Raw genomic sequence first — 15671 nt, 5'->3', positions numbered from 1 at the left:
TTATATGATAATATATTTGTTTTCTTGGCTATGCTTTATCTCAAATAATTGGATTCAATGCTCTATTATTGTATGGATTTGGAATGACTTATAGGTTGTCTCCAAATATTCAGCCACAACTATGCCTCTTTCTGAGAAGTTTGATCTTGATGATTTGGAGACCTCAGAATATTAAAAAATGCCCAATTTTCTTAACTGGTTCTTCTTTTTCTTACATGTAGTTTGTTTGTGATGGCCTGAATCCTGATACAGAAACATGAGAGAGGTAAGTAAAGTTAGAATGCCAGATGTGGTCTCATGGACAGCTGGCCTGTGGCATTTCAGCATGACATTACTGGAACTGTATGGTCTATGAGAGATTGCAGACTTCTTGATCTGGGATTGATGTCTCAATGAATCTTTGGGGGAAAGCACGAGTGATTAAATCAATTCATTTGTGTCTTTAAATCTATCTTGTCATTTAATCACTTCATTTAAAGACACATGAATTTGATTTCTGTGTTTATTAGAGTGACTATATTCTCAAGATAGGCAGAACTTCATTAATAACAAAGCATGTTGCACAGTTTTCCAAGGCTGGATTTCTACTAGACTAGAATGTCATCTAGAGCTATCCAGCCATCACTGAGGCAATATTAGTACTATTATTTCAGAGAAGGGATGGTTCTGTGACTAGAAGGTGCCACAGGTCACTAATGGAGATCCTACCTAAATTGTGAATAGATTGCAGGTTTTTCAGACCTAATTCATCATATGGCAACAGTCACTGAAAGGATGAACCTAGAAACATTCTTATTTGACAACCATGATAGATTTCTCCCCCACCTCCAATTTTAAGTTTGTTGTTGTTTTTTAAACTATATCTCAAACATGGGCAGTAAATTCTAGTTATGTGATTATGATTGGAATGTTTGTTTTATTTTCCCATTGGTTAAATTAGAATCTCTTATATAACTGAACTCAACTTTTTGGGTTGTGAATTACCGTAGATTAGTGGATTGAACTGTATCAGGTTTAGTCCCTTTTTTCTTTCTGATTGGATTGTAGATTTTGGGATGTGTGCACATTTTAAATCAATATTCAATAAAAGGTTAATAAGCCTACATTAGAAGCTATTGAATCTTCCTGTGAACTTACTTCCAAGAGCTAGGATGCAAGCATGGTCAGTACAAGGTTTATCCTATTGGTAGATAAATTGTAAATGTTGATCAGAGAATACACAGAATACACACACACACATACACACATTGACATCAAGGTTAAGATGGATAAAATCCATCTTATCTGTCTTGGAAGCTATTTGCTAAGTTTGCTAAATTCCTATTGGATTTTCCCTTTTTTTTGTTAAAGCAAACATTTTAGAGACTTTAATAATCATAGAAGTATGTTGTAAAGCAAACAAATATATCTATCATTTTTATTCAGTCATGCCTGATAAAAAGTAAGCTTAGGCAATAAATCTTATAACCTTGAGAGTTTAAAAATAGAACACTACAGCAATGACTTCTCTGTCAAAACAGCTCCTCTTTCAGCCTCTTCTATGGGAGTTTAGAAACTTCCTTCTGTTGAAATACTGCAGCTAAATATTAAATAGGAAAGCATGGAACATCCAGAAAAGAGAAGATTTTTTTCCCCTCATGACCAAAACTCCAAGCTGTTAAGAACAAAACAACTGCCAGTAATTTGAATGCATAGAAAACCTTCCTTCATCCCTTAGCATGGTCTTGGGTTCAAGGGCTTAGCATTAAAGTGAATTTTGATTCAGATCTTGCCTTGATCTTTGAAGTTATGACTATTTTCCATGTTAATGGAAATATTTAAAATATGTCCAATGCTTAAAATGTGTGTGGATTTGTGTGGAATGCATGGAACAGTTATTTTAATGAATAAAAATTATGACTTAAAATGTCATTTTCGGTTGGTGTGCACCACAGCAGCAGAAAGTATATCAAGAATGACTTTATAGCTTTGGAAGGAGAGTTGAAAGGTCATGGGCCCCAAGTGGTGTTCTCATCAATACCAGCCAGAGAAAGAGGACAAAATCAGTTGACCTCCTGATTGCAATGTTGGCACCAACAACAGAAATCTGGATTTTTCAACAAAGGTACAAGCTTGGGCAAACTGCTTCGCAGAGGTAGAATTCATCTAAAGAGGAAAAGGTATATATTTGCATAATGGCTGGCTTACTTGGTTTGAGGGCTTTAAGGAGAAGGTGGCAGGAGTCATATGACCATTGGTGAGTATTAGTGGAAAGCATTGGACTGATTAGAGCAGCAAAGTGTTTTGGAAAATATTTTAATTTCCTTTAATAAGGAAATAAAAAATACATGTGTGGAGGAAAAGGGATACTGAACACAGGGAGTCTAACCTATTATCTTAAATGCCTGTATGCTATTTTACAAAGTAAGGGTAACAAGTAAGATGAGTTAGATTTTATGAGGCACGAGGACATGTAAGGTATACAGGTAGTCTTCGACTTACTACCACAATTGAGCTCAATTGTTGTTAAGTGAGACATTTGTTAAGTGAATTTTGCCCCATTTTACAACTTTTCTTGCCACTTGTTAAGTGATAACAGTTGATAAGTTGATAAGTTAGTAACACGGTTGTTAAGTGAATTTCCCCATTGCTTGTCAGAAAGTCACAAAAGGTAGTCCCATGACCCTGGGCCACAGCAACGGTCATAAGTATGAACCAGTTGCCAAGCATCTGAATTTTGATCACATGACCCTGAGGCTACTACAAAGGTTGTAAGTCACTTTTTTTCCACTGCCGTTGTAACTTTGAATGATCACTAAATGAACTGTTGTAAGTCAAGGACTTCCCATTCTAAGAAATATAGATCTATAATAGGATAGAATGTAGTATGTGTTTGAATACCAGTTGGTGGGAAATTCAAGTGGAAAAAAGTTTCTACTTTTGTGCCCAATTTACAGGTATCACCTTGGCCACAAAGGGAACCGCATCGATCTGTTATAGCACAGATCTTCTCAATTTTTAAAATGTTCACACTTTGGGAAAGTAGAAGGAGAACAACATGGAGTCTTTGGTTTTATTCATGTGCCCATGTTCCTGAACTGCTTCCTTTATGTTGGCTTCCCTTTGGTTTCTCTGCTAGGAAGGGAATCACAATGGGTTCGAGCTGAGAAAGCGCACTACGAAGTACGGGGAAGCATTGATCTCCACTGCTCCTGGATCGTGTTATTTTGACAGTTTTGCCAAATTGCAGAAATTGAGGCTCCTGTAGCGTGATAGAAAATGAAATGACGGCACCAGGGAACTGCTCACTGCTCATTCCCCATTCTGTCTACCACTAACTGAATTTGCATCCATTTAGTAATGAAGCCAGGCAGCCTGTCTCTTGGGGATGATCCTTGCCTGCATAGTTTTGTTTGCAGCTTTATATATATACAGTGTATATATATATATATATTGGCTCTTGGTGGTTTTTTTGTTTTTTGCAAATTGTTTGCTTCCTCAGCGAACCAAGCTCAGACAAAATAATACCATTTTGTGGTGAAATTGACATGGCTCCCTGCAATTTCAGCTGGTTACTAGGGGGGAATAGGGAGAGCGAGCAGCTGATTGTTCCCAATTGCTGATGCGTCCCAACAGTTTGGAGATACCTAAATGAGCCCCCACGACCCTATTTGATCAAGAGAAGAAAATGCTATGGAGGAACAGCCTGGCCCCAATGCTTTAAAAGCAAACCAGCAGGCTAAATGTTACACAAATAAACGAATCCATGCACCCATCAGGTAAAGGTCAGGAAATCTCGCATAAACGGGTATCGGCTTAGACAGCTTTAAAATAATAAGCAAACCTGTTACAGCATGTTGTATAATCTAAGTGTGTCCTGGGTAACCCTCTGTCACAATCTGAGAAAGGAGGCTGCTTGGTGTGGTGTTTTGCCTACTCATAATTCCTTATGGCAAGTCAGTGAGAATGGTTTTGTTATTGCTTGGGGTATGACTCTTCCCCCCCCAAAAAAAAGCAGTCAGGAAGTGTTCCATTAGAGTTGATTGCTTAGTAAGCCAGCTGCCGGCTACTTAACCATCACCACCATCACAAAAAGAAAAGGCATTAGTGTGCTACAAGGACCTTGCTGCTTAACTCAAGCAATTTGGCAAGAGCTGTTGAAGGAACTTTTTACCAGTTGAGTCAGTCTCTGCTCCAGACAGATTATGGGCTGAACAATGAAAAAGTGTGGAGATCACCTGTGAATGGCTGTAGAGTTTCAATTAGATGGAATCAAACTGAAGCTCCAAAGTCATCCACGTGTGCTGTCTAGATTCTTAACTCAACTAAGTAAGATCATGTAGCGACACAATGCCCACTTACTATATACCAGGAAATACTGCAAGTTTGAAACACAGTTAAGTCAGCAGCACAAAGAAGCCGCAATCGTCCCAAAGAACTGACGGCAATAAGTGAATAAACCCAGTTATCTGCAGCAAACTGAGTTTATGGCAAAATGATGACAAGCACCCAGTGATGTCATGACACTGATTACTTCTGTCTGACAAATGAGCAAGTACCTATCTTTCAGTTTTTTCATTATGATGTCATAAGGTGCTCACAGAAGTGAGCAAGAAAACAAAACTACTTTGAGAGTAACAGTATCAGAATGACAGGGTGGAGAGAATGTCATCTAATTCAGGCATGAGGTACAATCAAATGTTTATGTAGATCTGCCTTTAGACTAAGATTAGAGAGTTCTAAGGCCTACTCAGCCATGGGAGATCTCAGGCCAATCAAGCCCATCTTATAGGGATAATATTGGAGGAGATAACTATGAGAGATACCTTGAGTTTCTGAAGGAAAGGAAGGATATAAATGTAACAGCAGCTTCAACATTTCCATTTAAATGCGGAATATTGTCAAACATCCAACTCTATTCATTTCCTTTCCTATATGCATTTTTTTAGGTTCAGAGAATTCTTATCAGAGCATGTATCAGAGACAGTGCTTGATCATTTATATTGTCTACTGTGGAGATGATCAATTCAGGATAATCACTCTGAGTATAATCTGAATCCCTGCAATGAAGACAGCTACTTATCTATGTGAATAAATATTTCAGTGAACATGATGCTCCAAATAATTTAAGACAATCTCACGGCTATTAAGGGAATCGTTATATGCAGATTACTGCAGAATTCTGCAAGGCCCTCAGAATTTTTCTAACATTAACATAAATGCTGTGGAAGCCCATAACTGACTGCCCCATTATTTGTCGGTAAATTTAAATTTAAGAACAACAAAAAAACCACTGCCCCATAAGATTTTCTAGCTAAGAGAAATATAGTTCCAAGGATATCCTTCCTTAATTGGTCTGTCCAAAATATGTTGGTATTGCTAATCCCATATTTCCTCTGTTTCCTCCAAAAATTTATTAAATTTCAGAATAATATAAAATATAACACACAAAAAGAAAAGGGATTAAAAAGAAAGAAGGAAGAGTAGGGAAAAAATAAAGTGGACAGTGAAGACAAAAAGGGAAAAAATATATAAAAAAGGTAACTTCTGACTATCTTCAGTACAGATAAAAACCTAAAAATCAATGACCCTTTGAATAAGAATAAACCACAACAAACAGTACTTCTATAATCATAAAACAAGTCTAATCATCAAAAGCCAAGGTTAAAATTTCATTCCTTTTAGTTTCAAGCAAAAATATCTAAGAGTGGTCTCCAAGTAGAAATGAAGTTAGATAAAGTCTCTTCTTTAATCAAAGCAGTCAATCTCTGCCAACTGCATTAATTTTACCATCCATTACATCATTGTGGGTACATATGAATCCTTCCATCTCTGTGTGTAGAGAAGATTTGCTGTAACTGTCATATATAAGAATAAAGTTTCTTTTTTCAATCTGCCCATCAAACCTAAACAAAAACCCTCTGGCTTCAGTTGTACATTCAGGTTAGGAATTCTCTGTGTTAGAATACATTTCTGATTCCAATGTCTTAGCTCTTTTACATGTCCCCCAGAGGTGATAAAAAATGCCTTCAGATTGTTTACATTTCCAATATACATTTGATGCATTTTATACACCTTTATCAGGTGTTAAATACCAACAGTACTTCATCCAATAAAAAATCCCTTTCATAATTCAATGTAAATTTTAGCCCTCTGCTCCACGTATTCTTCCACTTATTAAGCATGTGTTATAATCATGTGCATTTGATCACCCAATCTTTAACATATTCATCCTCCATATTCATTTTCACCAATAATTAATACATCTTAGCTAACCGATGTTTGTTATCAGTACATAAATCTAACTCAAAATCAATTTTCTCATTGGTTAAAAACAATTTTTTTCTTATCCAGTTTAAATATTTCTGTTAACTTAGCATAGGCAAAGCATTGACAAATATGACCTTCCCTTTGCGAGGGGCCCTTGGTGCTTTCTGAGTTTGGCTGTTTTCTTGCAGATGTTTCATTACCTAAATTATGCAACATCATCAGCATGCCTGGCTGAGGAATTCTGGGAGTTGAAGTCCACAAGTCATAAAAGGGCCATGTTTGAAGACCCCTGTTCTAGTGGCTTGTCCTGTCAGTGTTGATGGGAATGGTCTTAGAGGTACTTTGATTGGACTGTTTACTATTAGCTTGTTTGGCAGTTCTTTGATTGAGGTATTGTTTACTTCTTGATTGTTGATCTGATACTAATCTTGGTGTTGATGCCAAACCACTAGAACAGGGGTGTCACACTGCCGGCTCACGGGCCGGTTTCATCATACCGGAGCCACGCCCATCCCATTGCCGGCAATGGCGAAAAAGCTCCGATACGTTGTGCGACATCACGTGACGTTGCGAGTTTGACATGTCTGCACTAGAATATAAATTCAGAGCAAACCATACTCTCTACTAGCACTAGTGCTGTTACCTAGTTTGGGTAATGAATCATCTGTAAGAAAGCAACCAAGCTCAGAGAGCACCAAGGACCCCTTATTTTGATTCTGAGCTACAAATATTCTCTCTATTGGTCTCTGATTTTTAATCTAGGATCTCCTTCAGAGAAATTCATTAAATCAGCATATGTCAATCAAGTCTGTATAGTTACCATTTTTCTTCTAAAAATGCCTCTTGGGGTTACAACTATAAAGGAATCTTGGGAGTCAATCTTACTTTACATCTATTCCAAATGTTCAGATTGGCATGCCTAACAAAATGAATTTGTAAATCGATATTAACTTTATCTTTGTCATAGCATAAATAGCCATGCCATCAAAAACTCAAATTGTGTCCTTCTAACTCCAATAACCTCCGATTCCTCAGAGTCACCCAGTCTTTCATCCATGCCAGACAACAAGCAACAAAGTACAATTTTAAATAGGGTAAAGCTAGTTCACCTCTTTTTTTAGCATCTTGTAGCAATGTGTATTTAATTCTTGTCCCCCCCCTTCATACAAGCTTAGAAATGTCTTTTTGCCATTGTTTAAATGGTGCACCCATGGTCAATATCAGCACTGTCTGGAATAAGAATAACATCCTGGATAACACATTCATCTTAATCACTGAAATTCTACCTAGCAATGACAATTGAAGTTTATCCCACCTCAATAAATTCTGTTTAATGTCTTTCTGTACCTTGACATAGTTATTCTGAAACAACATATAATTCATATTAGTCGATGTAACCTCCAAGTATTTAACCTTCTTTTCAGTTTTGAAAGCCATCCTTTTCAGTAAGATCTCTTCATCTTGAACATTCATATTTTTAACCAACATTTTTGGTTTTTTTTTTATTTACTTACTTTAAGTCCAGCTAATATACCAATGTCCTTTCATTTCTTCTTTAAGTGTTCTGTACTATTCTGGGGTTCTTGTAGAATCAAAACTGAGTCAACAGCAAAACATCTCAGTTTATACATTTCTTTCTTAATTTTCATAATCCCATAATTTCCAATCAGAATGGGATTTGTAGCTCCAATTCATTTAGAGCATATCAAGTGAGGCAAAGGTACCCCCAAACTTTTATTTTATTCAAAGATCTGTCTCAATTATTAAACTGATCTGGAGTTATAAATCCGGCTTTAAAGCTGTTGTCTATTTCCTTGGCAGATATTATACAAATGCCACTTCCTCATCCTGATTATTACTGTTCTTTTTGTTATTTATGAAATTTATATGCTGCCCAACTCCCAGCAACTCTTTATTTAGAACTCAATTATTTAACTATGAAAATTAAGACAATAAAAACAACAAGAAACAAAACAGAATAGAGTTGGAAGAGTAACAAACTGGGTGAAAGAAAAGAAAACAACCTAGTTAAAAGGAAGCTCCAAGCATCCTCGCAAAAGAGCCAGATCTTCAGTCCCTCCTCGAAACCCTAAGAAGATGGGAACCATTTGGATCTTGAGGGAAATCACATTCCATAGCGTATGTGCTGTGATAGAGAAGGTACGGTTCTGAGGATACCAATAAATAGTATTGCTTAAGATCAAATTGGGTAGGCACAGTGGTGGGATTCAGCCAGTTCACACCACTTCGGCAGAACCAGTAGCTAATTTTTTGTTGCCCAGGCCCAGAATGGACTTCTGGAAGCAGCATCCACACAGAAAACCGGTTGTTCACATATTTGAATCCCACCACTGGGTAGGCAGATACAATGCAAGGTAAATGGTCCCCCAAGAACCACACCTGATGCCATGTAGGGCTTTATAGGTAACAAGTCAGTTTGTTCTACCCAGAACAAACTGACAACCAGTGAAGCTTGCAAAGCAGCAATGTAACATAGATATATTGAGGCATGCCTATTACTGCTTGTGCTGCTGCATTATGGACCAGTGGAAGCTTCTGGGTGGTCTTCATGGGCATTCCCATGTACAGCACATTGCAGTAATCAAGCCATGAGGTGACTAGGGAATGAATGACCCACAGTATAGGAAAGAACACAACTGGTGCACCAGATGGAACTGTGCAAAGGCCTTCCTGGCCACAACTACCACCTGTTCACCAAGTAGGAGGTCTGAATCCAGGAAGACTCCCAGGTTGCACATCACCCTGGAATACTGTAGTTCAGTCTGTTCTTTGGTAATAGAGCAGGGGTAGTCAACCTTGGCTCTTTTATGACTCGTGGACTTCAATTCCCAGAATTCCTGAGCCAGCTTAGCTGGCTCAGGAATTCTGGGAGTTGAAGTCCACGAGTCATAAAAGAGCCAAGGTTGACTACCCCTGTAATGGAGTATTCATGAACTGATTTTCTATTCCATTACAGGCAAAGGGCCTTTCCTTCCAAACTGACCAGCCAGCTTTCTGCTCATATTTTTTTTAACAAGTAATTTTGGGGCCATGTAATAAATATTTAGTGGACAGAATTAATAAGTGAGAAAAAGAAAGGCCATTACAATGCTAGCCTTTTCCTTGTGTGAAATAAATAAAATGTTTTTCCCCCCTCTTTCCTCTGCCAATTTCCTCCTGTTTTGTCAAGTGTCAGGGCAAAGCAATTGATTCTTTTGGATCCAGAGACAATAACCACCCTAGTGAATACAGAAACTTTAAGCATTATTATTAATTCAGGCAAACAGATTTAGAAGCATAACATACAAAACATACATACCAAGCAAAATGATACTCAAATCTCTTACAAGCTGTCAGGAGCTCCCTAACAACAATAGCAGAGATACCCCAAGGGCTGCCAATTTCCACAATACCCAGTGCTAGGGACTACACAGAAGCTCCCAAGAACAACAACAAACTCAAGTTTTTATCAAAACTTGGCACTATGGCTTCATGGCCTGCTTCTATGAACCTGAGACTGTAAGACTTGAGCTTACCTGTGTGGCATATGACTCTGGGATGGGAACCAAAACACCGAGACTTTCACAGATTTGCAGCTATGTGAAGATTCCCCCTCCCCTTCTCCTTTATTCAGCAAACAAGAGTGAAAAGCAAGCAGGTTAACTCAGAATGTGCTTAAACTTTTAGACTTTTCTTAATATGAAGGAGAAATCAAATCCCTCGAAATAGCAATAGTCTTCTGCATTGCCAATACACCCCCCTCAAATGCCTTCCTCTGGTCAGTCTCACTGACATATTGTCTAAATCAGCTAATGATCATGAGATCTTGGTATCTGGCTTTTCATTGGGTGCCGAAGAAAACCCAAGTAGGCGATTGACATACATGGTCACCCAAGGAGAACCTGCATTTGTCCCTCTCATCTTGTACTGAAATTAAGAGACGGTGAATGTTTTGTGGCCATTATGGAACCTGAACAGCCACCATAAATAATTGCCTGACTTCCCTGACCTAAGCTCTTATGGAGTGTTATGCTGACATGCCAAGGTATCATCATTAACTTTTTCTCTCTTATTTTGTATAGTAGCCACTGGAGGATTTGTAATATAGACTGACACATATTTTGTTGATGTGGGATCAAACTGTCAGGCACAAGCAACTAGATTCACATGTGTAGAATTCAAGCTAACAACTTTTTATATTCTGCTTATTATATAGGAATCTCCCCAGTCTGCTTGCTTTCTCTTGGGAACAAAAAGATAAGGCTTTATGGTGCTGTGTGTGTGTGTGTGTGTTAAATCTCTTGCGGTTGTGCAAGGATTCAAAGCTAATTCCCTGCTCAAGTCTTCCTCTCTGCCTGGCTTGGCGTTTTCCAACACACACTGACAATGGTGCACGAAATGCATAAAATTCTTTAGACTAATAATTAGAGAACAAGGCCACTATCCATCATTATGTTGAAACGTTCTTGAGAAACATAAAAACAAGAAACAATCATTTAATTAATTAATATTTTCCTCCTTTCCATGTCCTATTTTGGGTTTCCCATCAATATCTTTTGGACAATTCTGGACTAGTAGACCTTTGGGCTGTTCAATCAATGGTTAAGGGCCTCCACGAGACAGGATAAATAAAGCTTCAACAACTTGAGCTGTTTTTCTCTACTAGGTGAGAATCCACGTTTAAGTCCCATGTGTTATAGAATTCAGTCTGCTGATTAATTTACAGTTGAGCGTATTTTACAAATCCAGAAAATTGATTCCATTAAATTAATCATTCAATTAATCTTATTTAAGCTAAGTATGGGTAATCATATCATGCAAATATAGCAATTCAAGTCATTGAAAAATCTCACAGGGAAGGCTAGCAGTTAGATATTTGCTGTCTCTAAGCACTAAGGGAGAAAGTTAGGTCTTCTGGTCAGATCTCCAATAACTATAGCTAAAATCATTTTCTTTGAGTGCTATTGAAATAAGCAAATCATGATAGATTTTCTTTGATCTTAGAAAGTCTCTGATATTAGGAAAAAAACCCAGCAATAACAGATAAAACCTCCACATTCAGAATTCTCCCTCAAGTCCACACTTTTCCTTTCCTTAAAAAAAATCCACTTACCAAACTCAGAAATATTTCAAGATGTGCCTCATTTTCTAGCTTATAAATGAAGGTTGGTGCTGTTGGCAGTTGTTAAAAAGTAAAGCAGAGAGCCAAGCAGTTTTAAATAAAGTCCAGCTCCACATGAAAGTCCTTAACTTCCAAAATGGGCAGGTATAAGGCCAGCTAGCAATAAAGCCCCAGGATCTCCAGCAGAGAAGATAATTAGGGCTAAATGTTGGCAATAACCTCTAAACAAGACTACTAAAAGTTCCAGCCCTATCCTTTTACCTAAACAGGAATGACCAGGCATCATGATATTTTATACCAGGGGTAGTCAACCTTGGCTCTTTTATGACTCGTGGACTTCAACTCCCAGAATTCCTGAGCCAGCACAGCTGTGCTGGCTCAGGAATTCTGGGAATTGAAGTCCACGAGTCATAAAAGAGCCAAGGTTGACTACCCCTGTTTTATACTGAATTGCAAAAAGAGGATCCTAAGCTTGCCTTACGTTTTCATACAGGAAGACTATCTTTGTATGGGAGAGAGACATTCCTTCTTTTGAATGACTTCTGCTTTTGTCTGGGTACAAAATACCCATTTATCTACTTGGATTTGCATGTAGAGAAACTGCTAGGTGGGCAGAAGCTGGGTGCAAGAAATGGGAGCTCATCCCATCACATGGTACTTGGGTCTTGAACCCGGGCGGTCAGCTTTCCAACCCACAAGCTTAGTGTCTTTAACCTTTGTATAATATACTTTGTGAGCCCCTGTTCCTTGCCCCAGCTTTTGCCTACCTAGCATTTTGAAAGCATGCAGATGCAAGTAGATAAATGGGTATCACTTTTGTGAGAAGGTAACAGTGCTTCATGCGCCTCGGCATACAGTCATGCTGTCCATGGAAATGTCGTCGGATATCTCTGGCTCCCTCAGCTAAGAAACAGGGGTGAGCCTACCTCCTAGAGTCAGACATGACTGGATAGGGGAAATCTTTTATCTTTACCTTATTGCAATAAACCACAATTGCTACTATCTCTTGTGTGGTTCACCTTTTAGGTCTCTCTTTTCACATTCCAGTTCTTTTTACTGAAGGTGGGCATGGCCCACAAGAGTTGGGTCACATCTTACTTTGACAGACTTCTTCTAATTGATGCAGAAGCAGCTTCTCTATTGGACTCAGGATTTGAATCTTTACTTCCATATTCCACAGACATTATCATTAGGAAGCGGGAATGGCTGTTGTTTTCCAATTTACAGAAAGTAATGTCATTTTTAGAAATGATAATCCTTCAGAGAGGATTATAGATATTAAAGTTCGGGCAAACAGGTATCACTAATGTAACACTGTGGAGTTTTCACTTTGTTTATTTTAAAAATAAATCAATGTTTTAGCTCTTGGTGGAATTAGATGAAATTTTCAAAGTTTGAGCCGTCCAAGGAGATTGAGTTTCTCTGTTTCTTAATGAACAGATTCAAGGATTTTTTTTTAAAAAAAGTTTTTTTTACTCTTCAGAGCTTCACATTTTGTTCTTTTTTTAAGTGAGAAATTGCTGTGAGAATATTAATATACAATGGAAAAGTGTAATAAGCCAGCAAAATTTCTGAAGGATTATGTCAGTGATTATAGCTGCCTTCATTATGATATAAGCATAGCCACTGAAAAGGCAAAAGACAAAAGCATTATTCACCAAAGCCTTTGATGGTTGGCAACCCCTGGTCTTTCTTTAGCAGCTACATGACATGCAGATTTCAACAAGTGGAATTTTTTTTCCTAGAAACTCTTTTCCATGAAAAAGCCAGCTTTGTTCTTAGCTGCAGACTGGCAAGCAAATGTTAATAATACAGAGCTTTTTTCCCCATGAAGGACGTTGTCTTTCTTATTTGTCCTTGCATTTTCTCCCTCACTTGCCAGCTATGACATTCAGGTTTTTGGAAGTTTAACCTTGGGTCATGTTGCCTTCCCAAAGAACCTTCTTTATTTGGTGCAGCAAGGCAGAATTCAGGAAGTTTTGAGATGCCAGCGTTGGCACCTCTGTGCTGCTTTCTCTAACCTCAAGAGCAGTTGCATGTAAACAGCAACAGCAGCCTTCAAAATATTATTTGGACAGAGACAGTTTGCCCCCTATTTACAAGAGAATGGAAATAATAGGAGCTGTAGCTACAGACAAGCATGGCAGCATGAATAAATATGAGGGGAAAATCAACCTATCACTTTAATAAGGAAATAATTTCATTAGCCTGAATTTTCTTGTCACCTGCTTTTATCAAACACAGGCACAACCGTGCTATTAGCTACACTGAACAAATGTGATGCCGAGAAAATCATCCCTCCTGCATCTTTGCCCAGCTGAGCTGGTTAAGCAGATTACAAGAAAAGCAGAAGGGGGGGGGAGGGAATTCAAACACAATGAATAGAGCAAGGGAAAGAAATTACAATGCCGGCCAGCAGTTCCTGCTCAAATCTGTGGGCAAAGAGCAGGGCTGGGAGGATGAACATCCCCACAAAAATCTTTTTACTATTTAGCACAATATCAGTTTGGTGGTCTCTGGTCCAAATAAATTATGAACACTTTGTTGCTCTTTCTATTTCCAACATTTGCATTTTGGTTGATGGATTAATGCAGCTGGAGAATTTTGGAAGTTGGAATTCAATACAATGGATGGGCATTTGGATGGGCAGGCTAGCTTAATTAGTTTGTTCCTGAAGTTCACACCAGCCAAAAGCAGTTTTCCAAACTCCTAGGCAGAGACAGGACCTTTTCATCAGCAGATATTAATGGCTAGCAATGCCAGGGTCTGAACCTAAGATATACCACATGGAAAAATTGGGTTCTAACAGTGAACTGTAGGCACTCTTTTCATATAATACATGTATTCAACTCAGTTCAGACAAGAACAGCATCTATTGAGGACTTCAGTGACAAAATTGCTTAGCTCCTTCTTTAAAGAGGATGCTCTTGGGCTAATGTGTTGATAAATACAAATATTCCAGAATATATTTCAAGTCCAAGCATTGCCAACACAGCAATGCTGAAAGGAATGCAGTGCTTATTTGTATAACTTCCCCAACTTGAGCATCCTCTCACAGATTTCTCAGCACTGGACACACTGGAAGCCACTCACAATTTGAAGGGTGCCCATAGATCAGTGGTTTTCAACCTGTGGGTCGGGACCCCATTTGGGGTCGATCGACCATTTCACGGGGGTCACCAAGCAAGGCTGTCCACCATTTTTTTTGTCCGCCATTTTTTTGTCCACCATTTTTTTCCCCCTTTTCTGGCGGGTGCCTTACCTCCCTTGGGCTGGCCCAGCTGGTGGTCGGCCTGCTCCGTCTCTGCCGCTTGCCAGCTACGCCTCGGCCGGCACAGGGGGCGGAACCACGCATGCGCGGCGCTCCCGGGCAGGGAAAGTCCTCAACTTACGACCGGCTGGGTAGTCCTCGACTTACGACCGGTTTAGTCCTCGACTTAGGACCGGTTTAGTCCTCGACTTACGACCGGTTTAGTCCTCGACTTACAACCGGTTGGGGTCACGGCATTAAAAAGGTTGAGAACCACTGCCATAGATAGTCATATCTTATAGTAGTCAGGGTTTTTCCCTCCAAGAATTCTGCCAAGGAGCCATTGGTTTTGAAAAGAAAGTGAAGTTTGCAGCCATGACAAATTCTCTGCTGGCTCTATGCAGTTGATGAAGCTCTTCCTGGAATGGAGAGAAGTATATTGAATCTGTCTACTCTGTAATTCTTAAAAAGGACTAGCCCATGAGTAGGAAAAGGTGGTGAACCTAATTCAAACTTCCAGCCTGTGTGTTACACAAACCCAGATGTGTGGATTTCAAATCCTAGAATTTTCAACAATGGACAAGCTGGCTGGAATTTCTGAGAACTATCTAGAATGTGTCCAGATTAGAAAAGATAGTTGCTCTACTTTAATACTTTGTAGGGAGTCAGCACTCCTCCACCCGAGAATGAAATATTTTCGGGAATATTAAAAGAGGCAGGATAGAATATTTCCCCTGAAGGAGAAATGAAGATAAAATCTTAGGCAGAAACCAGCCCAAGTCTCCTTGCCCCAAGCAGAAACTAGCTTTTAGAAATGCAGATTTGGTAATCCATTCAGGAAGACTAGGGGGTAGGAAAGCTGGAGCTGAGAGGATTAGAAAAACAAACACTCCTAAATTTTACATTCCCCCACTCAATTTCTAAGGACAAGACATGACCAGTAGTAGAACAGCAAAAGGCACATTCTACATTGCACAGCCCCCTGGAGCATCTAAAACAGAACCCTATAAAGATCCATCCACTCTCAACTCCATGTGGTCAGCTGTCCCA

This window comes from Protobothrops mucrosquamatus, unplaced genomic scaffold (genome assembly GCF_001527695.2).
Source record: "Protobothrops mucrosquamatus isolate PMUCROS unplaced genomic scaffold, P.Mucros_1.0 scaffold30, whole genome shotgun sequence".
Taxonomy (NCBI): domain Eukaryota; kingdom Metazoa; phylum Chordata; class Lepidosauria; order Squamata; family Viperidae; genus Protobothrops; species Protobothrops mucrosquamatus.
Note: the sequence above shows the minus strand (reverse complement) of the source record.